This window comes from Culex quinquefasciatus, chromosome 2, assembly GCF_015732765.1.
Source record: "Culex quinquefasciatus strain JHB chromosome 2, VPISU_Cqui_1.0_pri_paternal, whole genome shotgun sequence".
In the NCBI taxonomy this organism is placed as follows: domain Eukaryota; kingdom Metazoa; phylum Arthropoda; class Insecta; order Diptera; family Culicidae; genus Culex; species Culex quinquefasciatus.
The window spans coordinates 15,245,852-15,270,721 of NC_051862.1; the positions used below are offsets into that span (position 1 = coordinate 15,245,852).

General features: G+C 35.4%; 1 protein-coding gene across 1 annotated transcript in view; it reads left to right on the top strand.

Moving 5' to 3' along the window:
• The first annotated feature begins 6,165 nt into the window (after window positions 1-6,165).
• The window catches only part of LOC6051215 (calpain-11), a 156,886-nt gene continuing 138,181 nt past the window's right edge, over window positions 6,166-24,870 (top strand). Inside the window, exon 1 of the mRNA XM_038251683.1 lies at window positions 6,166-7,376. The gene's annotated coding sequence lies outside the window, so the exon portion shown is untranslated. The remainder of the gene's footprint in view (window positions 7,377-24,870) is intronic.

Sequence of the window (24,870 nt, forward strand, 5' to 3'; positions counted from 1 at the left end):
ATTTGGAGAAAACATTCTGTGAACTCTTTCCTACATTCTGATTTAATCGATAAAGTCTATAAACGCGCTAAATAGAACAAAAGGATTTATTTTTTTCCAAAATCTCTAAACTATTCAGTAGATTTTTTGAAATATTTTACAAATTATGCAATTTGAAATGCTCAAATTTGTATTCCGGTAATACTTTAAATCAGTTGTAAAGTGAAATGTTTTTTTCATGTGGTTTAAAAAATCATAAACTTTTGGGATTAATTTTTAAAGGTATTGAAATATTTGAAATTGCATTTTCAACTCCCTAAAACAAATTAAGACCCACATTTTTTTTGAGATTCAATAAATTATATTTATAACAAAAATCATGCCATCTTGAGCCGGTTCTTTCAAAAAACCTAAGTTCAAAAAAGAACCGTGGTTCATTTTTTGTGAGCCACGGTTCTTTCGCTCTTATCAGTGAACCGGCTCTTTGAGTGGCTCGCTCTTTTTTGCCCACCTCTAATTTTGTGGTATTATTTTACCTTTGGAATAACATGGTTTGGTATTGTTGTGCCCTTCCACATACAAGACTTTGGTATTATTTCATGGTATTTTCTTTGTTATTTGCACAAGTAATACCAAAATTTGGTATTCCTGTGTTATTTACCCCTGCTCGAGATGCTGCAATGGGCACAAGAGAACTTCTTTTAATCTCTTACTCGAAAGCATGCTCTGTTGATTCGAACAAGTTTCAGGCTTGTAAGCTGAAAGGATGCATTGGGAAATACCGGTGGTCAACAGGCACTTTTCTATAAAATACCTTTCTAAGAAGGTCGGTCGCATCACTTAATACAGTTTTCACCACATTTTTCCCATTCATAAAACCCTAAACATAAACATTGGGCCGGTTAAATTTCACCAAAAGCCAGAAAGCTTCTCGACTTCGAGGCTTCAACCACAGGAAGAAAAACTGGAACGTAGTCTGTGGTCCACTTATGAAACCAAGTGGGGTTTTTTTCCCGATGATCCAACCCGATGATGTTGAGCAGGAGGTAGGGGGCGATTCTGTCCGAAGCCACGAGAGTGTGATAAAAGGCAGAAAATTCTCAACAAGCATGTTGTTGGTCGGCAAGAGCAGTCATGACAGTTCTGCAACTCATCTTTGCGGCTTCTCGTTATAGTCCCTCGACCTCGGTGCCGCTCGTTGGGTTGCCTCATTTTGCGGTTCTGGCGGCTGTGACCGGAACATGTGTGTGAAAACCGATTTGCTACGACTTGATTCTGGGCAGTATTAGACGGAACATGACACGTAGTTGTGTGGTGGGGTGGGGATGGTAATACTGATGTGGCCTACATTCGCTGCCTCGAAGAGGCGAAAAAAAAGGTCCCGGGGGGCAGGTCCCTGAAAATGGGCCCTCGGGTGGAAAACTTCTCAGCCACAACAGGCGGCCAGAAAGCGGCCATGACCGTGGCTGCCACACGTACTCCCAGACGATTTGTTCCGCAGCGAGCAACATGATTGATGGTAAAATTCGGTCGGAAATCGAAATGTATGACACAATGACTAGAATGGCGGGGCGGTCGAGGCAAATCGGCCGACGTCGACGGGTCCATGTCGTACCCAATTGCTGGTCCGTTGAGCCAACCGTTTTTTTATGGTAGAGCTAAGTTGTCCTATAGCGGAAATTACACTTTTAAAGATTATGGCCTAGTGAATTGACATGTTTGAAAATTAAAAAAAAATCAAAATAATAAATAAAAGTGGTCTAAAAGCCACTTTTCCAGCAACGAGTCTTCGTCTAATGCCGGCGAAAAAGTAGTTGACACCACAGGAAGCGTAATAAAACGATGAAAATGCTGATGAAGTATAGAGCGATCCAAAGAAATTGCCGACTCTAAATTGAGGTCTCCATAACCATGTGTGAGTGTATTGTAATATTCACCTCCCTCAACCCTTGGCCCAAAGACTTCCAAACTGAATGAAAATTCTTTTCACCCCCCTTGCTCCTGAAACTGACAAAGCTGTCAAGCTTTGTGCGCGCTGCGTGACATTTGGGCCATATGAAATTTTTCTGATGATCAAGGACGAATTTTGCGAATTATGACTGGGTGAAATCCCAGTGGACAGCACGCTGTTTATTGCGGGCAGCAGCACCAGCTGGGGATCGTTAAACTGCCAATGTGGTGGCAGGATGAAGATGCTGACCTTCTTGCAAGATGTTGTGAGGGTAATTTTGTTTGGCGCGAAAATACACTCACGCGTCGGCACTTTGGTGGGAAATTGAAGGAAGATTCTGGGAAAGACTTGAAAATCTATTTTGGCTTTATGGCAGTATTTCCAGGAATGCATTTGCGAACTGGAAGCGGGAGTGGAGAAATTTTCAGTACAAGTTTATGTGCAAAACTAGTTTATAAGGCACTCTTCAACAAACTTGAAGCAGTGTTAGAACTATCGTTCGTTGAAAACAACTCATTCTTGGTAATAAGAAGCAACATAGCAACATGAAAATTTCAGTCTTTTTGAAAGTAATAAACAAAGCACACAAACACACAACAGCTGTAACGCACATTCACACACAAACAAACACACGCACGCACACAAATCACTTCATTTTAACCTGTTTCAACGGCTGTGAAAGCTTTCATAAGCAGAGCGATTAAAGTTCATGCAACATTTCAGATAGGCGGCGAGCTTTTCCAGTTGAAAAGTGACAATAATGCAAAGTGGCCTCCTCTTGGAAAGCTTTCCAAGCTCGTTCAAGAATATTCAGTGTAGTTTACACTTGAATCCATACCGAATAGCGAATCCTAATTGATGAATAAAACTTTGATCAAAAGTAGTTGAATTTGTTTCATGTTATTTCAAGTTTTTTCTCCCCTTCAACATTTTTACAAATAATTAGGAGGCAAAAAATAAGTTACGCTTAAAATAAGAATCCTCCATCAAAAATTCTTATAAAACGATTGTAAAATTTGTATTATATATTTTTTTTCATTTTAATAATGTTATTCGTTCAGTTCAGAATTTCGTATTGCTTAGAACCTAATATAGTTTTGGACTTCCTTTCAACTATGGTTTACACTTTAATTAAATTCAATTCAATTCAATTTAATTCGATTTTATTGAAGAATAATCAGGAGTTTCTTTTAGCTATGTGATGCATCATAATCCATTTTCGAACAATTATTTCTGTAACCAAAGCACTGGCATGAGTACGAAAAATAAAACTTTCAAAGAACAAGGGATAGAAACAAAAAAAGCTTATAACTAAATCACAGTATTATATCCTTTGATACACTATAATTCATTTGGATGAAATTTGGATATTCTAACAATGGGAATGCCAAGAGAAGGCATTTTATTCTTTATTTTTAATATATTTTATTTTTACATTCACTTTCAGGTTTTTTTTAGCAAATTTTGGTTTTTGAGGCCGCAACAGATCATGCAACTTGATGAAAAATATATGTTTATGAATTCTTTATAATTTTGCAATATTTTACAATAGTTTTCAGTTAATTGTATTGACATATCCAGTATTGAATTTTAAGAGTTTTGTTAAATATTTGTAATGTTTTTGAAAATGTTTTGAGTAAATTTCAATTTAGGACGATATCTAGTTTGAATTAAAAGTATTTTGAAACGAAAGAGAGCTAGATTTTGTATGAATTTAAATAGAAACTATTTTTTTGTGTGTTGGACTGCTGAGTTTCACTTTATTTTTTTAAACAAATATAAACATAAATCAAAGCAAAAACGTTCCAGAAGCTACACGAAACCTATTTGCACGAAGTTTTTTTTTTGCGGAAAATAGTATTTAATTAGCAAAAATCAGCACAGAAAATTTCGTACGACTTGGAAGTGGTAAAAATTTTGGCCTGTCAATTTTGATTAGAAACAGTCGCGTGATTGAGCATTTGTAAAATAAAAGAATCAAAAAACTTATCTGAAAATATTTTTATTTTATTAGTTAAATAGACTTGCTAATATTAGATTTCAATTTGAATTTAATTGAAAAGTGAAACATTTTTTGCAACAAAACAAAATTGAAAAAAAACTTAATTATTTAAATTCAAATGATTGTAATCCGTTAGGCTGTTGCAAATATATGACCCCCCAATATTGGCAATATTGGCAATATTGGCTTGAAAAATCAGGAGGGAAAAATTTCATAACGATTTTTTTTTTAATCAGAGATTCAAATTATTGAAAACTTATATTTGTGAACATCAATGTTTTGCTCTGCAAAATGTTTTTTTTCACAAAAACACTATGTATTTTATCGTTAAACTTAATTTTTTAGAAAACCTATGATATAAATACGATTGTACTGGTGTTATATGCATTTAACAACTTTTTTTTAATAGATTTACTTATATCGTGACCCGTTATTTAAAATTTCATACATATTTATTTATTTGTTTACACTCCCCCTTGAACTCTAGTTGCTTATAAACGGCAACAACAAAAAAAAAGAAAAATGAGCAATTCTCTACGAAATTGGCCGATTTCGACCATTTTTATTTTTTGATTTTTTTTTTATTTGGCTCAAACATTGTTAAATTATGACCAAAGAAGCTATTTTGTGTCATTGGCTCACCCATAGAAGTCTCCATACATTTTTTTTGCCAAACATTAAATATTACGCGCTTTTGAAATGGTAGTCTTGATTAAAAAAAAATGAAAATATTATTTTCGAAGAGATCGAAAAATTTCACGAATGTTTTTTTTCTCGTTTTTTAACATTGAAAATCGGACCATTAGTTGCTGAGATATCGACATTTGAAAATGGGTTTGGGTGAGATTTAAAAAATTTCAATTTTTCTGTTTCTTTTTCTTTGAGCCGGTGTATCTCAGCAACCCGAGGTCCAATCTTAAACAATTTAATAGAAAATTTTCTGAACTTTACGAAAAAAATATTTTCAGGAGTTCACTCATGGTCACTATTTTTAAAAATCAAAAAACTGCAAATATTTCGTCAAAATCAATCTTTCGGTGGCTATATCCTGAAAAAAGAGTCCTTTTTAAAAATATCGGTTAAGTACTTTTCGATTGCAAATTTTATTTTACATAAAAAACTTAGGTCAAATTTTTTTTGCATGATGTTTATTTATTTCCAAAAATCAATGTTTTTTTTTCAAAAATTCATTGCTCGGTGGCAGATTTTTTGACCAGATTTCTTTATGGCTCAAAAGTTGCGAATTTTTATCCCCTAAAACATATCAGAAAATCTCGAAAATCAAAAATACTTATTTTGGGAAATTGAGTTTTTGTGAAAAAAGTTGATAAAAAAATCGGCAACTTTTTTTCCGTGTACCATTTTTTTTTTCTCAATAGTTCTCAACAATACCTACAACTTTGCCGAAGACACCAAATTGATCAGAAAATTCATTCAAAAGTTACAGCTGTTTCAATATTTACGTACCATATTTGTATGGACAGCTGCCAAAATTGTATGGAGACTTGAATGGGTGAACCAATGATCAATTTCCGGTTTTGATAGAGAATTGCTCGAATGAGAATATCCACTGGGTGATAAATAAAAAAAACTATTTATCACCCAGTGGATATTTCAGGATCAAATCATCCGACTTGCAATATCAATTTTATTTTTATTTTAACTTTAGTATTAAATTTTCAAAGACAAGCCTACATTGCAAAAGAGCTCATGTGTCGAACTATCAATAAAAAAATATATATATTCTGTAATTTTCTTCCCAATTTTAATATATTCTGTTATTTGTTTTATTCTGTCCTTTAACCAAACTTTCACAACCAAGTCCAACTTTTTTGTTCTATACAATCAAACTAAACCTTCACGTAATTACCGTTCACTGGCAAAAAGTACCAATATTCGACATATCAATCACCATTAAACGGCCATTTGGTCACGGGGCTCGGGCCCACGAAGCCACGCAGGTTATCCCATCGCAACGATCTCAAACCTCCAGCTGATCAGCGCTGCGCTGACCTTCAGCGGCGAGAGCCATCCGTTCCGCGTATCGTAACGTACCCGAACCACAACACACCACGTTCGTTCATTCACAAATGTTATGAATGAATGAACCCACGCGCGCCCCCCTTGGAATGAATCTGAGTTCCTCCGGTGTTGTTGGTTCACTCGTCACAGGTGAGAGAGACTTTGGATGAAAGTTTTGCGCCGAGTTTCTTCGAGTCAGTCTTGCGGCAGCGTTTGACGAGTGAACACACGTGTGGTCGAAGCGGGGTCGTGCGCGAGTTTTGCATCCACGTGCCGGCTTTGGGGATCAGCTGGTGGTTTGGTGAGGTTCAGACTGGTTGGTGGGAGAACCTGAAGAAAGCGGATTTGTGCTTCGTGGTGTGATTTTCTTAATTAGGCTCTGTTGGATGCTTTGAAGGGAAGAACTTTGTGGATATTAGCAAGGAAGAAGTGTTGGTTGGGGGTGGATTCAGTGCTTAAACGATATTTAAGTATAAAATAAATTGAATTAATTATGTTCAACGGGCGATAAACGGGCGAACTCGATGAGGTCCGGATGTTTCTGTGGTCGATTAGTGTAACGCTGGAGAATTATCCCAAAGTGGTCCGTTAAGAACTCCATGGGCAACATAACACGGACTTACCGATAAAACGGGACAAGTACAAGCGAATTAAATAAATATATGCTGACAAACTGAGACTGACTGACTGCAGCGGCAGCTGCTTGCGGACGTCGTCGGTGGAACCGTTGAAACTAAGTTCTGCTTAAGCGCGCAGTTAGAAGTGAGTGCTTGCGCTTCAAGTCAAGCTGGATTAGTGAAGAGAGCGTTGAGGCAGGGAATGTCCAAAGAGAAGAATTGAGTCCACGATCGCGCCGGACAATAAATAACTTGTTTGGAATATTAAAACTGTTCGAAGCTGGGCTTAACCGTGTAATGGTTTTTATGTGTTTAAAATATTAATTTCACTAATCGTGCTGGAAATTACCTCTCCGCCAGAGTGACAGTTAGTTTCCATTCTGATAGTGTAATTGCCGGTGAAGATTACCTTCGTGGAATCAACTATACGGCGCAGACACTAAAGGGTATCCCTCCATTACCCACAACGAACTCTCCAAGAGAAACGAGACCCTGGAACGATACAGTGTTGACCGCGTATCAAACCAACCCATCTGGAGAGGCAGGTATTAAAGATTTGATGGCGCTGCCGATGCAGCTGAAGAAGAATTAGTTCTGCAGCGGTGGTGTAGAGGGACGATAATCTAACCGATTTAACGACCTTCACCGTGGGACCTTTCGAGGGTGCCCTCTCGTTTGGGTTGATGGTTATCGGGAAGTGGCCGCCGCCACCGACTGGGGCCGTTTAGCGTCCAGAACCGGAGCAGCAGTTGGAGCAGTGGAGATTTTGTCGGAGCTGGAGATCGTGTGAGGCATCGTTAATCATGTGAGTGTTACAATTGTAAATTAGCCTGTGGGTTTTCTCCGGGAGGGTTTGCTCTATGTGGGAACGTTACCTATGGGTGGGAGAAGATTTGGGAGGAGTTAGCTGGAGTTTAGTTATGGGGCAGCTTGTGTGTGTAACTTTTGATATTACCTTAGGGTTTGAAAGGAATATACTTTTAAGTAAAACAATGGTTAACTTTCATGTTTATAGAACAATATTTCTTGTTTGAACCATTACTTGTCATTTCTGACTGCTAATTGGTTTTTAAAGTTTTTATATGTGATCAAATGTTAAAAAATGAATATATAAGTAAAAAGCTAATACAGTTACTAGAAGAAAATCGCATGGTGAACAACTAATAAGTATTTTTTCTTTGTTGTTTTGTTGGATATGATTTTTTTGAACACCTTTTTTTTTTGATGAATATTTCTAGAGTTTTTTTTAAAGGACCTATAAGCTATTGTCTTTCATATGTTTATAGGACCTTATAAAAAAAATACTCTGGATTTTTTTTTGTAGGCGTCGATTTGACCTACTGTCTCATATTCTAATTTATTCAAAACGAAACAAATAAAGCAAATATTTTAGTTTTATTGAAAATGATAGAAAAATGTGTGTCCAAGCTTTAGACTTTTTTGTTCTTCTAAGTTTTCCACTCATAATGTTTTGAATACAAGAAGTAAACATTATTTAAGCAGGATTCTGCAGTCAAATCTTTTAACTAAACCTTCAATCAAAGTTTTAAGGTCAACAACGCTGAACGAATGCTTACAAATTATTTATAAGGCCGTTGCAAATATTTTTCAAAGTTTATGTCGCCCCACCCCCTTCAAAATTGGTCTGAAAAATCAGGGGGTAAAAAAAAATATTTTTCCAAAAAACTTCAAAATTTCCATGAAAATAGAAGTCTAATCAACTGAAAACAATCGAAAATGCATTTTTCTGCATTGAAAATGATATTTAGCATGTTTGGGCTTGTTTAAAAATGTTTTTAATTTTTATAAAATTCCAATGTACAGCACCGCAAAAAAAATATTTTTCGCAAAAAATAAAATTTTCGCCAATACTTAGATATTTTGAAAACTAATGTATGTGTATGTATGTATGATCCCCATACCCGCAGGCAACTTGGTCCTGGAACACATGTGAGCGCTAGGTGAACAATTCGATCATCTTTTACTCCGTAATCTGTACACCCACGTGCATAAGTTTTTTTGCACGAATTTTTGTGCTACAAATACCGGTGCATAGAACAAAATGGTTTCCCTCTTCCCTCCCCAAGCGCCGGAAATTTGTAGCGGGTGTAGGGACACTTTGCATAGACGCCCTTGCTCCCATCACGTCACTGAGGGTATGGAGCGACGAGAAATTAATAAGCATGCCCCCCCAGTCGAACCTTCATTAGAGAAGCAGGCAATCCACAACTCACAGCGAACGACTAAGGGAACACCCTACCACGTATATAGTAATAATTGGGCGTGGTTGTCTTGAATGATATGAGTGAATGTTAGAATAAGTGTTAGAATATTTGTTTTTATAACAAGAACGGGCTCACCAATTGTTGATATCGTCGAGTCTAGTTTTTGAGCTTCATTTACTTGCGATCTGCAGAACTTCAAACGTCGAAGATGACAAAACCTGGTACTGGAAACAGCACAGTCGGGCCCAACGGTTGACCTTGGAATTACACTGAGAGAAGAACCCCATCTCCCGATTTGCTACTGCTGCTCCTACAGATCCCTGTTGGCCACCGCGTTTCCTCCGGCTCACTTGAACCTTCAACTTGCTCATCGACCGTAGAATCCTGGACCATTGAGCCTTCATCTTCGATCTGCTTTTGCTGCTGGTTGGCATCGCTGACGATCGCGTTGGCCACCGTTGACACCAATCGGAAGAGCACACGAAACTCGGACAATTCCGGAACGAGCTAAACTTCCCGACGAATTTATCACAAAATCCCCTTTTCGTTAATCTTCATAATTCACTTTTGCAAATAAATCTTTGATAAAAAACGTCATCGGAAAAAACGCATCCGATCTCGCGCACGGCTTACTTCGATCACTTAGATATTTTGAAAACTAATGATGGCAAAATGCATTTTAAAAACACTTTTTTCATTAAAATGTTGAAACCATGGCTCGTAATTTCAATTTTTATACTTTTTTATTTCCCCCCCCCCCCCCTCGACTTTGGTCAGAGTCGAGGGACATAAACTTCAAAAAATATTTGCATCGGCCTAAGGCCAATGCAAACAAAATTGTCCTCCCCCTTTAAATTTTTTTCCGAAAAATCAGTGGCAAAAGAGATAATTATTGCTAAAAAATGTATAAACGGTTGTAACTATTTAGAATACTCAAGCTTTTTTTTTTAATTTGAATTGGCTCCAAAAAAATAAAAAAGTACTAAATTTAAAATGTCAATTTTGAATTCGCTTCAAAAAATTAAAAAAGAACTAAATTTAAAATTTTTAAATTTTGAATTGACTTAAAAAAATAAAAAGGAAAAAAACTAAAATTTCAAGCCAATTTCACAAAATGCTTTAAAAATTATTACAGTTAGTCTACTCCCAACAATTGTAAAATATCAATGAATTTCAGCAAAACCAATCATTAAGTTTCATATCTTTTTACGATCTGTGGTCCCATAATTCAAAATAAGTCCAAAAGTGCCCTATTGCATTGAAAATACATAAAAATTGATTTGCAATCAATTAGTGGAAGTTTTTTCACTGACAAATACTGTTTAGAGCGCCCAATTTCCCGGGTTAATAAAAATCCCGGGAAACGGGAATTCTTCAACTAATTTCCCGGGAAATCCCAGGAATTCCCGGGAAATTTTAATTTTTTGAAAATTGTCCAGGTTTTGGTTAGGATTAATATTTTGCCACAAAATTGTTTAGGAAGGCATCTTAAGTAAACAAAATAAGTGGAATTATCGATAATTTGTTTAAAAAATCGTCAAATAAAAAAAAATGATTTTTTATAATTTTATAAGCTGTTCTTTGATTTGTTCAGTAAATATAAAAATGACAATTTTTTATGAGAAATACTTTTTTTTATCATAGTGTTGGGACAATAAGTATAATGAATCGATGTTCCACAGCCATTAAACTGCTTTTAAACTTGCCTCTTTTACCTGTTTGAGTAAATATGATTAAGAACATTGACGCATTAAGTAGAATTCAAAAAAAAAAAAAAAAAAAACAATAAAGTAATTCAAATTAATGCAGACATTTTGTTCTTATGACTAATTACTTTTCGAGATTTTTTTTTACTAATTTCAGCTTATGAAAAAAGGATGACGCATGCAATTTGGCTTATAAATCAGACTTCTAGAAATTTTAAGAAGAGCATATTAGCTCAATAAGAACAATAAATTGTATTGAATTAAATATATTACCTTAATCTTTTTTCCAATGCATTTTCAAAACATTTCTTCCGAAAAGATAAGAAATTCTATACTTCCGTTTGAATTTCGAGAATTTAAAATTCAAGAAAATATTTTTGACGGGATAAACTATTAAAAGACAAAAAATAGTGTTAGTTTTTACGGGAAATCCCGAGATTTTTTCCCGGGTCGGAAAATTGGACCATATAGTTTTGTTTTTCTTTGTCAATAAAACTAACAAAGAAAATAAACTAGAAAAAGACAAAAAATGTGTTATAAAACATTATTCAAAAATGATACATTTGAAAAATGTTCCTGCTAAGTTGGAATATGTCAGTTTACATAGTTTGGCCAACGGAGCAGAGCATTCTAACTCCCTAATTAAATTCAAGGACATTTCATGACCCTATACTGAAGAAAAAATCCCCCAAATCCCACGCTCCCAAGGTCGGAATGCTGATGACCTCGGGAGCGTGGGCTAAACCACGGCGCCTCCAAACAAAACCGCTCAAGTACCCGGAATCTAAAATCGGTCCAAAATTCAATGCCAAAGCAAACATTCCCAAAATGCTTCTTAATCAGCAATCAAAACAAACACTTGGATTGTTCTAGCCCCGCAGAATTTCGCGGTCCATCGAGCGCTCTGCCACCAGCCAGCAGATCATTCCAGCGTGATTAATTTGAAGAATTTCAACGGGTAGCCCAAAGAGCCGTAAAACGACGTGTTCTCAATGGCACTCGATCAAACGCCTCGAAACGTCAGCAGCAGCGGCAAAAAAACTGTCTACCCCAGACACTAACAAGATCGGACCCTCTCCAGCAGAACAACATTGTTTTGGCGCGCAACGGTGATCTTCAACCCAAACGACCGAATTCCACTCCCAGGACAGGTTGCTCGGGTGCTTCTCGTAATAAATCAATCAAAGTCAATTAATCACTTGGCCTGGATCCGCAGGCAGAGCCCTCTGGCGTAGATTATGTACGCTTCTTAGACGTGGATCGTCATCGTTGAAGCTGCAATGTACCTTCGCAACTTCAGAGGTCTGCTCACATCCGGAGGAGGTCGCGACCGGCCGACAAGAAGCCTAAACGGTGACGATTAGCTACGCCCACTCACGTCAAGATCTCAGGGGGCTAGCGCTGCCTTCGGCAGCATTGGCCGGGAGCTTCTTGTCTTGTGCAAATTGTTGTGCGTGAATGAAATTGCCTACGTTCGGGAAATTGGTAGACTTGAGTGCTAATTATTATTGTTACTTTTACGTTTGAGCAGCATTTCACACCTGAGTGCTAGTTGAGGGAATATGCAAAGTAACTGGAGCTTTTGATTTGGCGTGTTTTGCCTCAAACTCAGAATCTTTCAAGACTTTTAAGAATTTAAATTAAGGTGATTTAGCAGAATTCATCTTGGAATAGCTTTGTAACTGAATGTTTTTTCCACATATGAGCTATTTAGGGCTGAGATGTCTCACCTCAACTTACAAAACATTTAGCCTCCACTATTTAGCACAGTTCGTCACTTGATTGATGGAAGTCTTTCATTATTCTCCGCCAGCTTCTTTTCCATAACATTACACCTACAAGGCGACCATCTTCACCCCGTGGCTCCATTATGCCACTCAGATTGCATCCACAAAGCGATCAATCTTCACGAGACAGTTAAACAATGTACCTCCTAAATGATCCTAATCCCGCCTCCCCCTCCCTCATCATTTGTTTTCAAACATTAAAAAGTACATATTTAGTACACCATTTTTTTTTGTTAAGCCAAGTAGGAGAGGGCAGAGGGATTCATTATTGATTTTGCCCTGCTTTTGTGGGCCTCAACCCCACACAAAAGGTTACGTAAGTCTCTCTCTAAAGGGTGTGATTAAATCGTTTCTCACTGGGGCTGCCCTTCCACCTTGGAGGGTGCGGGGTGAATCGCGGGAGGCGGTTGATGAAGGGATGATGACGTCCACTGCTGTGGAAGTTTTATAGTTTGAGTGTCTTACTTTGAGTGCATCGTTTGGATTTGAGGTGGATAGTGGTCAACTTGGTTGTTTTCTTTATTTGTAATATTTTTTTGTTAGTTCAAATATTATTAACAACAAATAATTCACTTTATCCAAGCAAAACATTTGCATTTTTTTGAATTAAAAACAAGCTTTTTTTGTGTTTTTTAAATAGTTTTATATTACTTTTTTTCTGTCATTGATTTCCATTTTCAATTAATAGCTTTCTATGTAATATTTTTTTGTAATTTTTTTTTATTTTGCATTTAGGCCGTTGCAAATATTTTTTGAAGTTTATGTCCCTCGGCTCTGACCAATGGCGAGGGGAAGGGGGGGCAAAAAATAAAAAAAAAAATATAAAAATTCAAATTACAAGCCAAGGTTTCAACATTTGGATGAAAAATGTGTTTTAAAATGCATTTTACAGGCGTACAGTTGCTTTCCAATCATTAGTTTCGAAAATATCGAGGTATTGACGTAATTTTTTTTTTCGCAAAAAAAAAAAAAATTTCGGGAGACTGTACATTGGTATTTCATGAAAATTTAAAATGTTTTCAAAGGAGTTCAAACATGCTAAATATGATTTTAGACGTGGGAAAATGAATTTTAACTGGTTTTCAGTTGATTAAACTTAAATTTTCGTTAAAATTTTGAAGTTTTTCGAAATAATATTTTTTTGCCCCCTGATTATTCAGGCCAACTTTGAAGGGGGGGAGGGGGGGGGGGCGACATAAACTTTGCAAAATATTTGCAATGGCCTTACATGTTTCAATGTTGTTAATTTAATTGATTTGAAATTCAATATGAAAACCGAATATTTTTGAAAAGAGGGATAAAGAGAAAGTGAAAAAAAGACCGGATTATTTAAAACGAAATATTATAAAATTTATATTTTTTGGTGTTCTATAGTTGCACTTTTATCAAAATTTAAAATAAAAATTTTTGGATATGTTTAGAAAATAAACCATGGATGGTCAAATTATTATGGTTATTCCATGTTTGCTTCTTTTGATTATTTTTTTTTCTGCCTTGGGTTTTGTTTTAAGGCTACTTTGAATTAAAAATCTCCTCTTCCCTTTCCTCAAATTCTATCAATATATTTATGGTACAGTAAATATTGTTAACACAAACTTGACTGTTTTATTGAAAAACTTTTGCAATCGATTGTTAATTTATTCAAACATATTTTGAAGGGTTTTTTTTTCTTATTTTCAGTCAAATTGAATCAATTTTTAATAACTTTTGTTTTGTTTTCCATGGCCACCAATCCAAAATTTTGTCCTTTTTCCCGATTTCAACCTTAAAAAAATGATTGTAGGGGAAATATACCTACTCCAATAACTCACAAGAACAGCTTAAGAAATCGTTGATTTTGAATTACAATTTTCAAAAAGTATTAAAACGAGCACCAATATTTTTTTAAGCAGCTAATTTGTGTTGATTCCTCAGAAAAAAATATATCTTTTAATAGTGAATCCTCTAAAGTGATCAGAGTAGGATGTGCCCCTACCTTTGTATTTTTTAAATTTTTATTTCAAACATATATTTCTGCTTTATTTTAAATCTTTAAATATTTGTCTAAAATTGATAAATTCCAGAGTTTTCTATTTATTGTGTTATCGAGTTTAAGCCTTTTATTTTTTTAATTTATATTTTTATTTGTATTTTGTCATCAAACTTACTTGGATTGGGAAAATAAAAACTCAACAAAGATTACTACTCTGCCGTTTTACGGCGATATGTTGTATACGCCATTTTGGACATTTTCTATTTTATTGTACAGTCTGATAAAGAATCTTAAAAGCTACCTCCTGACGAAAGAATTTAAAAAAAACTGCTCTGGGGCCCATTTTATTAAGCAAACAAACAATGATGTATACGCCAATTTTACTCATCATGATGTATGTATACATTGAGAATTGATAAAAGTCAAATTCAATACGGTTTGAATGTTGATTTTAGGTTTTGGGACCAAGTCAAGACTGGGCAATATTTTATTACATTATTTCGATTTAATTCATTAGGCGTCATCCATAAAGTACGTCACGTTCTGAGGGAAGAGGAGGGTTTTGAGCAAGCGTGCCATTGCGTGTTAAAAGCATAGAGAAATCGTGACAAAGGGGGGGTGGAGTAAATTTTGGCTGATTTTAATGTGACGTACTTAATGGATAACACCGTATCCACATCCACGTAGACTCTTTTTGAAAATTCTAGAACCACCCACCTCCCTTGCGGACAATTGTTCATGCAAAAAATGGAGCGTAACACGGCCTCCGACTCCCCCCCCTCCCCCAACTGCGTTACGTAATAAAAGAACGCTCCCTTAATACCCTCCCCTCCCCCTCTAAGTATCCACGTGGACAATACATTAAGGGATCCGCTCAGCTGTCAAAATAGCTGGCACAAAAAATATACCTGCTTTGATCGAGCAATGTATACATACATCATTGGGAAGGAAAAGTAGTGATTTTTTATTGCTATTTTTTCGGCCAAATGATGTTTGTGGTTTAAAATTGTAGAGAATAGGAAAAAACAAGAAATTTTGTAGGGGCCACATTTTTATTGTACTTTTTGACAGTTTCTACATAGCAGACCTTCAATTAGTCATTCTAAATTGAAAAAAATAACAATAACAGAAAATCGTGTGTACAGCAAAATCACCTCAATGGCGTATACATCATATCGCCGTAAAACGGCAGTACTGGCCTAATATAATAGCAAAATCATCATAGCAAAACCCCCTCCCCCCTCAAGTGTCCGTTTGGTTTCTGGATGGACCCTAATCAATAAAACAGAAATATCGCCAAAAACTAGAATCAAACAAGGAAATAATTCAAAAAATCTGGAGGCAAAATTGGTTTACTAAAAAAGAAAAAAGTGACAAAACTTGCAATTAATAACGTGAATTGGAACACTTTTGTTCTATAAAAAAATATACATAAACCTCAAAATTTAATTTTTTATATTTTTTTGAAATTCTTAAATATTTAAAAAAAAAATTGGATAGTAGCATAGTTGTTATCATACATAATGTTTTTTCTCATGCGTTTACTTTTTAGTTAGTACAGTCCAGTCTCGATTATCTGAAGCCTCGACTATCCAAAGGTTTGTATGGATCTTCGAATAATCGAATCATGAACATTTTTTTTTTAAATTTTACTTCTCTATTTTCTTATTTTTAACATCATATTTTAGTTCTGTGATAACATTTTAGTAAAATTTTTACGATTGATTGATTCTTAACATTTCACCACCGCCATTTTGGCCGCCATCTTGGATTTCGAAATTTTAATTTTTTCATAAAACCTAGTATTGGGGTAATTTTCAAGCTAGATGATAAAAAATATAATAGCGAAAAAAACATATTTTTTTTGTTAAAGAGTTAATTATTCAAAGTGAAATTTTGGAGAGGCCTTCTGTTTATGGAGTCTGGACTGTATTGGCTTATTATATTTTTTTTTACTTTGGTAGTTGTTACCAGATTTTAATGTGAGCCAATTTTTGATTAAATTCAATATTTCTGTCGGTTAATTGCCTATTTTCGTTGACCTTTCCCACTGTGCATCTCTTTTATTATTTGCTCCTCGGCCGCCCGATAGGTATACGTGGCGAGCAATAAAAATGTGCATTTATAAATCATGATTAATTGTTCGGACGCGCAACGCGAGACCGCTTTAAGCGCCCAGGCCATATTGCTTGGACCCGCGCCAGAGACTATTGAAAGCAAATAAAGCCGCCAATTGGCCGGCCGCAGTCAGCAGCCCAAGCCGCCGTCTGGACTGACACGACCCCGGCTCAAGTACCACGACGTCACCGCAACAATGTGGGAAATAGAGATCAAATCGAGCTTTTTGCGCCGGGGTCCATTTTTGGTAAACGGTTAGCGGTGGGCAGGGATGTTTGAAAAGTTGGGTGAAATTTTAAATCTTCAATATTTAAAGAATTGTTATTGAAAAATATTGCTTCTGGATAAATTTGTAGAAATGAAATATTACAAATCTTGAAAATTTGCCACCCCTTTCACATCGGAGTCCCATCTTGAACTCCTGACCTCGGGTGCGCGCGGTTTTGGTCGTGGTCGTGGCTCAAGCCAAACCCCTGGGCTCGGGACCCCCAGCCAATAACCAAATATAATAATGTGGTCGGTCACGGGCGGTTAGAAAATAAATAACCCTCGGCGCCAACCCTCAGAGCTGAAAACGACAACGGCCTATTGTTGGATGAAAAATCGAAGCGGAATTTGGGACATGAGCTTTTATGGTGGCTGCGTGTTGAAAATATTAAGATGAATGAGATAAGCTTATCGATTACGGGGTACGGGAGTGTGTAATTTTGCTTTTTATCGATTGGGAGCCGGTAAGCGGCTTACTTAGTTGCGTAATCAGGTGTGATCATACGATAGGAGAACGATCGCTACTTGTTTTGAGAAACTACGAATAAATTAACATCTGTTGCAATTAGATTGTGCTAACAACTGTTTTCAGTTGCAGGTTGCGGTTGCTTTATTTGAATTGCTGAAATCAATTGCTTGGTAATTTTTTTTCTTGGACATTAAAAAAATGTTCCGATTTGCCATAAGATAAATTGTGTTTGAATGCTTTCTACCAAATACCATTGAAACATGAGAAAATGTCCGCAAAAATGTCAGAAGTCATGAGATTTTTTTTTGTTGATATTATTTTTATTTCGCTTAAATTTTGTTGAGGACTTTCCTATGATCAAAGAAGCTACTTTGCTTCAATGACTGGTTCGTCCACACAATTTCGAAGGCTTTCCATAAAAAATTGAAAATCTGTACCTTGAGAAGGAATTTTCTGATCGAACTGTTGTCTTCGGCAAAGTGTAAGGTATGGAGTAATTTTTTCAATGTTGAACCTAAAAAAAATGTGTTAACAGATATTTACAGTTTTTTTTTTCACTTTACGTTCAGCCCCCCTTTTTGAATTTTATTAATTTTGTAAAACAAGCGGACCAAAACCAAACTTTAAAAATATAGTGTTTTAGAATCGGAATAATGTTAGCTATCCATTGCAACTATAGTTACATGAAAATTTTCATAAAATACGTATTTTTCTTGTAAGTTTAAAATGCAATTTTTCTCGAAAAAAATCTCAAGATCATTGTTTTTGCAATATGGGTATCAGATGATCGGGATTTTTTCATACATTCCGAAAGTAATTTTTTTTAAATACTAACAATTTTCACAAAACGACGTATTTTCGAAAAAAAACACTCGAAATTTCAGTTTATGGGTATCAAATGATCGGATTTTTTCATAAATTTCGAAAAAAATAACACATTTTTTTTAAATATTAACAATTTTCACAAAACTACGTATTTTCGAAAATAATGCTCGAAATTTCAGTTTTTAGAATGTGGGTATCATATCATCGGGATTTTTTCATACATTTCGAAAAAAAATACACATTTTTTGAAAATACTGAAAAGTTTTACAAAAATATGCATCATATCATCGGGGTTTTTTTCATACATTTCGAAAAAAAAATTACACATTTTCTGAAAATACTAAAAAGTTTTACAAAACTATGCATTTTTGAAAAAAAATCAAGATTTCAGTATTTTACAATATGGGTATCAAATGATCAGGATTTTATTCATAAGTTTCGAAAGTAATAACACATTTTTTTAAAGACTCAATTTTTTCACAAAACTACGTATTTTGGAAAAATTTAAATTAGTATTCTACAATATGGGTATCAAATGATCCTGATTTTTATTATTCGTTTCGAAAATAATAATACATATTTTAAATGCTCAATTTCTCACAAAACAAAACGCATTTCCGAAAAAATACTCCAAATTTCAGTTAGTTCAGTTCAGAACTAAAATTTGGAGTATTTTTATTTTTCAAAAATACGTAGTTTTGTGAAAAAATTTCCTGTATCATAATTTTGTTTTACCGCTTTCGAAATATACGACAAAACTCGGTAATTCGACACGCATGTTGTAAAAAGTGAAATTTTTAGTATTTTTTCGAAACTACGTAGTTTTATGACATTTTTTAGTATTTTCAGTAAATTGTTTTTATATTTTCAAAAGGTATAAAAAATTCCGATAATTAATACCCATATTGTAAAAACTGAAATTTCAAGTATTTTTTAGAAAATACGTAGTTTTATGAAAAGGTTGAGTATTTACAAAAGTTACTTTCAACATCATTTGATACCCACATTGCAACAAACTGAAATTTTGAGTATTTTTTTTCGAAAATACGTAGCATCGTGAAAATTTTGAGTATTTTCAAAAAATTGTGTTACAACATTCGAAATTTATGCAAAAATCCGGATCATTTGACACCCATATTGCAATAATAATAATGTTGAGTATTTTTTTTGAGAAACATTGCATTTTCAAAATACTGGAAAAATACGTTTTTTGAGAAAATTTTCATGTAATTATAACTGCAATGGATAGCTGACATCATCCCGGTTCTTAAACACCATATAGCCAAAATCCCATAAGCTCTGTACTTCAGTTATGCACTGGGCCGTGATTAACGAAATATTGAAATATTGAACCAAGAAACTATTTTTTTCAAAATAATTAGGTCTTGTGCTTATATTTGTTTAATCAAGACTCAGTTTTCTTCAAATGACGAAAGAATCTTTTTGTGATGAAGACAAAGTTTTCGCTCTACAACCCAAAGGCCTTGGCGGATTTCTACTCGATAAAAAAAAACAATTTCAAAAACACTTAAGATTGTTCATCTGCACTCCTCTCAAATGCTTTGAACCTAATGCAGTGAAATTCCAGTCGTTTTTTATGCTACGGTGCCTTTAAGGTCCTTTTGAAATCTCACCCGAGAAATATATACGAATAATAATTGATCTAATAAGAATGTATTCAATAACAATTGAGATTTAAATTTCAAGTCTAAAATAACTCTTAAAAATTCTACTTCCACACTAATTACCGCCTTACTCTCGCTGAAAAGTAAAAAGCTCGCACCCTCAAAATAACAAAACAAAAAGTTAATACAATCACAACAGCAATTAATTTCCATCTTACCCATTGACCCACAAAAGCTCCGACAACAAGTGGTCGTTGTCGTCAGCTTGCGCGATAAAGCTGTAAAACCTTCCGTCACTCGCCGGTTTTTTTTTTCTCTCCTTCTACTCTTTCATTGTTGATGCCCATTTTCTCCTTTCTTTTTCTCTCACTGTGCGCGCTACAATGCAAGAGAGAGCCACCTGGCAAATGGGTTCCTTATTAGCGGCAGCATTCATTGACTTTGACACTCTCAATTGGTGGGTTGGGTGCTGGTGACTGTTTTTCCGCCGCCGAGCTACACACACACTTTCAGTTGACAGAATTCAAAACCCATTTCCGTTACTTGACCAAGAAAGACCGGGGTTGAGCTTTTTGTGGCTCGCGTTGGAAGAGTCATAATTGAGTAACAGTATGGTGTAGAACTTTTTTGTTGGGTTTTTTTTGTGTCGGATGCACTTTTCAGCATCTCCGTTTTATGATTATCTCTCTTTGAGGTTTTTGTTTCCTTATGTTTTTTTTTGTTCTTGTTTGGAGTAAATGGTTCCATCAATTTGATTGCAATGCAATTTCCGAATCGGATGTTTTTCGTTCACTTTTGTACCAATTCAATTTCGTTGAACTGTCCATGAAACAAACAAATGAAATCGTCTCTAAATAGGGTCGTTCTTTTCAAGGTAATTTTCTACTTATTTTCAACAGTTATCCCAACATTTAAACACCTTTTCCAAGTTTTTTCTACATAAAATGTTAAGAAATAATTGTAAGTAACGATTTCAACGTTGATTTTTAAGGTATAAAACAGTTAATTGATAGACTAGTCAAAACATAAAAATTTATATAAAAAAGCTTTAAAACGCAGTCCATCATTGTACCCCCAAATCTTTACATGTGAAATTTCTATTTTTGATACAACTCATCTATCGTTAAAAAGAGTTTGATTGAGTGCACTTCTGTCTATAAATCGTTACCACAAAGTCGGAGAGCTTTGCTCGGCTTCCGGTAATATATTGCCTGAGCGCGCGGTGGTCATCATCTGGCTTTTATTTTTGTTTTACTTCTCCAACCGGCCAAATTGGTTCCTAGTATGCGGCAAGAGTAAAATTAATATAAAACACTACCACACCACCCTGTCTGTCCATCCGTCCAACCAACCAAGTCATCTCTCTTGGGATGGTCAACGACCGATATCACTTTTGCGTGGTGAAGTGAAACATGCCAAAAGACAAACACACACACACGCTCTCCCTCACAAACACAAGTCGCACCTGAGAGCTACTCACATTCCATTCACACGGGGATGATGAAGGCGATGAAGGTGACCACGATTGTAGGAGAGCTTCGGCTGTTGTTTGTTGTTGTTGTTGTGGAAGTGCGCGATGGTCCGCGAAGAAATGGGCGACAATTATAATTTTTAATTGTTCCTGGCCGGCTTTTATACGAGATCCGGATGTGGGTTGTGAGTGTAGATTTTGGAACGGATTTGCGAGTTTTTTTGCTGTGTTTTTGGAACATGGTTAATTTTTAGTTTTTAGTCAGCGATTTTCCACGCTCCCTACAGACTGATCATTTCAACATCTGTTTCATTTTTTTAATTAATTTGTTTAAGGTCAAAACATAACCTTATACAATTTAATAATTTACTTCAAATTTTGGTTTCTAATTTTCAATTTTGTGCTGGCAATGAAGATGCATCTCTAGCCTAATTGCTTACTCAAAAATTAAGAGAAGAAAAGAAATCTAACCAAATTCAACCATGCAAATCAGCGTAACCGATTTCCACATGTCATAACGCGACTCCAAACCATCCATCCATGATCACCCGCCGAAACCCCTGAACGAATCGTCCAAAATAGCCATCTCCATGCAATTCCCTGCTCGCTCTCGAACAGTGTTGATCTCGCGCACACGTGTGCTGCTGTTGTTGTTGTTCACAGAAGAAACTCAGACACGCAATATACAGATCAATTTTCCGGCTTTTCCATGCGGCAATTTTGTACGACCAACTTTTTCTTTCCTTGTCCGCGATTACACGGACAACGCCAATTGCAGCGAACCTGGCGAATTTCGATACTTTTTCCGAGGCTGCAAATAATGGTCCGGATCCGCCTCTCGTGTGTACAGGACTGATTGAATCATCTCAATTATGTCATTATTAAATTGACCACCGACGATAATGAGGTAACATACGCCAATGCTGTGCGCAGTATTATGGCACAAATTTGATATCTGATGCTTGATTTCATTAATCGATCCGGGCGATTATCTTTCTCGGAATGTGAATCAAAGCAGATAGTGAACCAGGTGGAAAGGGATTGGGCAGTGATGGATAAAAACAAAAATCTTATTCTAATCTGTTCAAAATATATTTCTGCAAATTCTTGAACTTCTTGAATTTCTTGAATTTCTTGAATTCTTGAATTTCTTGAATTTCTTGAATTTCTTGAATTTCTTGAATTTCTTGAATTTCTTGAATTTCTTGAATTTCTTGAATTTCTTGAATTTCTTGAATTTCTTGAATTTCTTGAATTTCTTGAATTTCTTGAATTTCTTGAATTTCTTGAATTTCTTGAATTTCTTGAATTTCTTGAATTTCTTGAATTTCTTGAATTTCTTGAATTTTTTGAATTTCATGAATTTCTTGAATTTCTTGAATTTCTTGAATTTCTTGAATTTCTTGAATTTCTTGAATTTCTTGAATTTCTTGAATTTCTTGAATTTCTTGAATTTATTGAATTTCTTGAATTTCTTGAATTTCTTGAATTTCTTGAATTTCTTGAATTTCTTGAATTTCTTGAATTTCTTGAATTTCTTGAATTTCTTGAATTTTTTGAATTTCTTGAATTTCTTGAATTTCTTAAATTTCTTGAATTTCTTGAATTTCTTGAATTTCTTGAATTTCTTGAATTTCTTGAATTTCTTGAATTTCTTGAATTTCTTGAATTTCTTGAATTTCTTGAATTTCTTGAATTTCTTGAATTTCTTGAATTTCTTGAATTTCTTGAATTTCTTGAATTTCTTGAATTTCTTGAATTTCTTGAATTTCTTGAATTTCTTGAATTTCTTGAATTTCTTGAATTTCTTGAATTTCTTGAATTTCTTGAATTTCTTGAATTTTTTGAATTTCTTGAATTTCTTGAATTTCTTGAATTTCTTGAATTTCTTGAATTTCTTGAATTTCTTGAATTTCTTGAATTTCCTGAATTTCTTGAATTTCTTGAATTTTTTTAATTTCTTGAATTTCTTAAATTTCTTGAATTTCTTGAATTTCTTGAATTTCTTGAATTTCTTGAATTTCTTAAATTTCTTGAATTTCTTGAATTTCTTGAATTTTATTTCAACAACATTTTTTACGATTTCTTCTTGATCTTTTTCACAGCTCTGGTCTTTGGGAAGAGCGCAATAAAAACAGAGCAAAACACTGCAACATGTTAATTAACTCAAATTCCATAATTATGACGGACAGTGGCGAGCCACTGCAATTTCTGCCTTTCATCAGAGCATATTGTGCATCTTTTTTGCACCTTCCGCGTCGCTTGGTCAGATTTCGAGGCGTATCAGCGCATCAATCGACTTGTGGAAAGGTGTTCGAAGATATTTTTTTCCTACAAAGCTGCTACCACATAATTTCCCCGTCCTGCTATCGGTTCCATCGACGGGTGCCACCAGGGGTGGTCCATCCTCCCAGAGTCAGGAAAAAAACGCGCTGCTGCTAATGGTACGTTTTGCAAAACAGACAAAACCGTTTTGTATATGGCCATTTGGGTCTCAAATTACAGCCTCCCAAATTTGTCGTCGTTTTTTGCGCACGAACCGAACCGTTTTGCGTCCCGCTGGGATGTGGCCACTTTTGCCACCGGCCGTCGCGGCTATTGGGTAACTCCAGCCTGAGATGAGTGAAGGTGAAGGAATGCAACTCAGTTATATTTTTTGCGTGTTTCGCGACTCATAACCAATATTGACCATCGGCTGCACGGTGTTGTTGATTGCTGCTGGCAGAGATGATGCTTCTGCCAAGACCGTTTCTCGGAGGCACTTCGGATTCAGTCGAACAGCGTTTAAGTTTCATCGCTCTGATTGATGAAGCAATAGCGCGAGAAAAAAGTGAGTTACTTCATAATTTCCATTAACCCTTTTTGCTTTTTACATCGCTCTTGTCTTGTCTGGTGCGCCGACCAGTACCTACAATCTAATGTTTTCCGAACTGGGCTACAGATTATGGTGATTGGCATCGTCGCGGTAATGAACTGAACGGGAGTCCAATGCGGGGTCTCTACTCGTTGGAATCGCTAATTATGGGAGAACGGTGGTTCCATCATCTTTCCAGTGACATTTGTTATTATGCAATTGAATTTAATGCATTATTCATGGCGTGACAGGGGTTGACACACTTTTCAAATTAATTTCTTTCTATTTTATTCAATATCAATTCTGACTTTACTGCAATTCCCCACAAACACAGCATGATTCGATTCTCCGATCGGGCTCAAAATATTTCTGGGGGGTAATAAGACCCGTATTTTTTTTTAATTTGCCATTAGAGTGACCTACGCCGTGTTAGGGTGGTCCGAAAAATGGCCAATTTCGTCAATTTTCACAAAAACCACATTTTTTTCAAAAAACATAAGGGTATTAGATAGGCTTTTATGGAAAAATATTTAGAAAACAAAAACGCAGCTTTGATAGCCTTTTGGTACTTTTGGTGTCCCGTTTTCGTCATTTTCCGTTTCTGCGCGAGGTGTAGAAAAACCCAGTTTTTATTTTCAAAAAAAAAGTATCTTGGAACTTCACTATTTTTTTTATATGTTGTGTAAAATTTTCCGAAAAATCCGATAAAAATATTTTCAGACATTGGCTCTTTTGCCCCGAGACCTTCAAAACAGCTTTTTAAGTTTTCATTCGACGTTTTCAAATGTGAGTCAAAATTTGAAACTTCTAACTATTTTTCCTTAAAAGCATATCTATTACCCTTTTGTTTTGTTTATGATTTTTTGAAAAATGTGGTATTTGTGAAAATCGACGAAAATGGTTACTCGAGGAGCGGCCGTGGCTGACTGGTTACGGTGTTTGCTTTGTAAGCGAATGGTCCTGGGTTCGATTCCCATCTG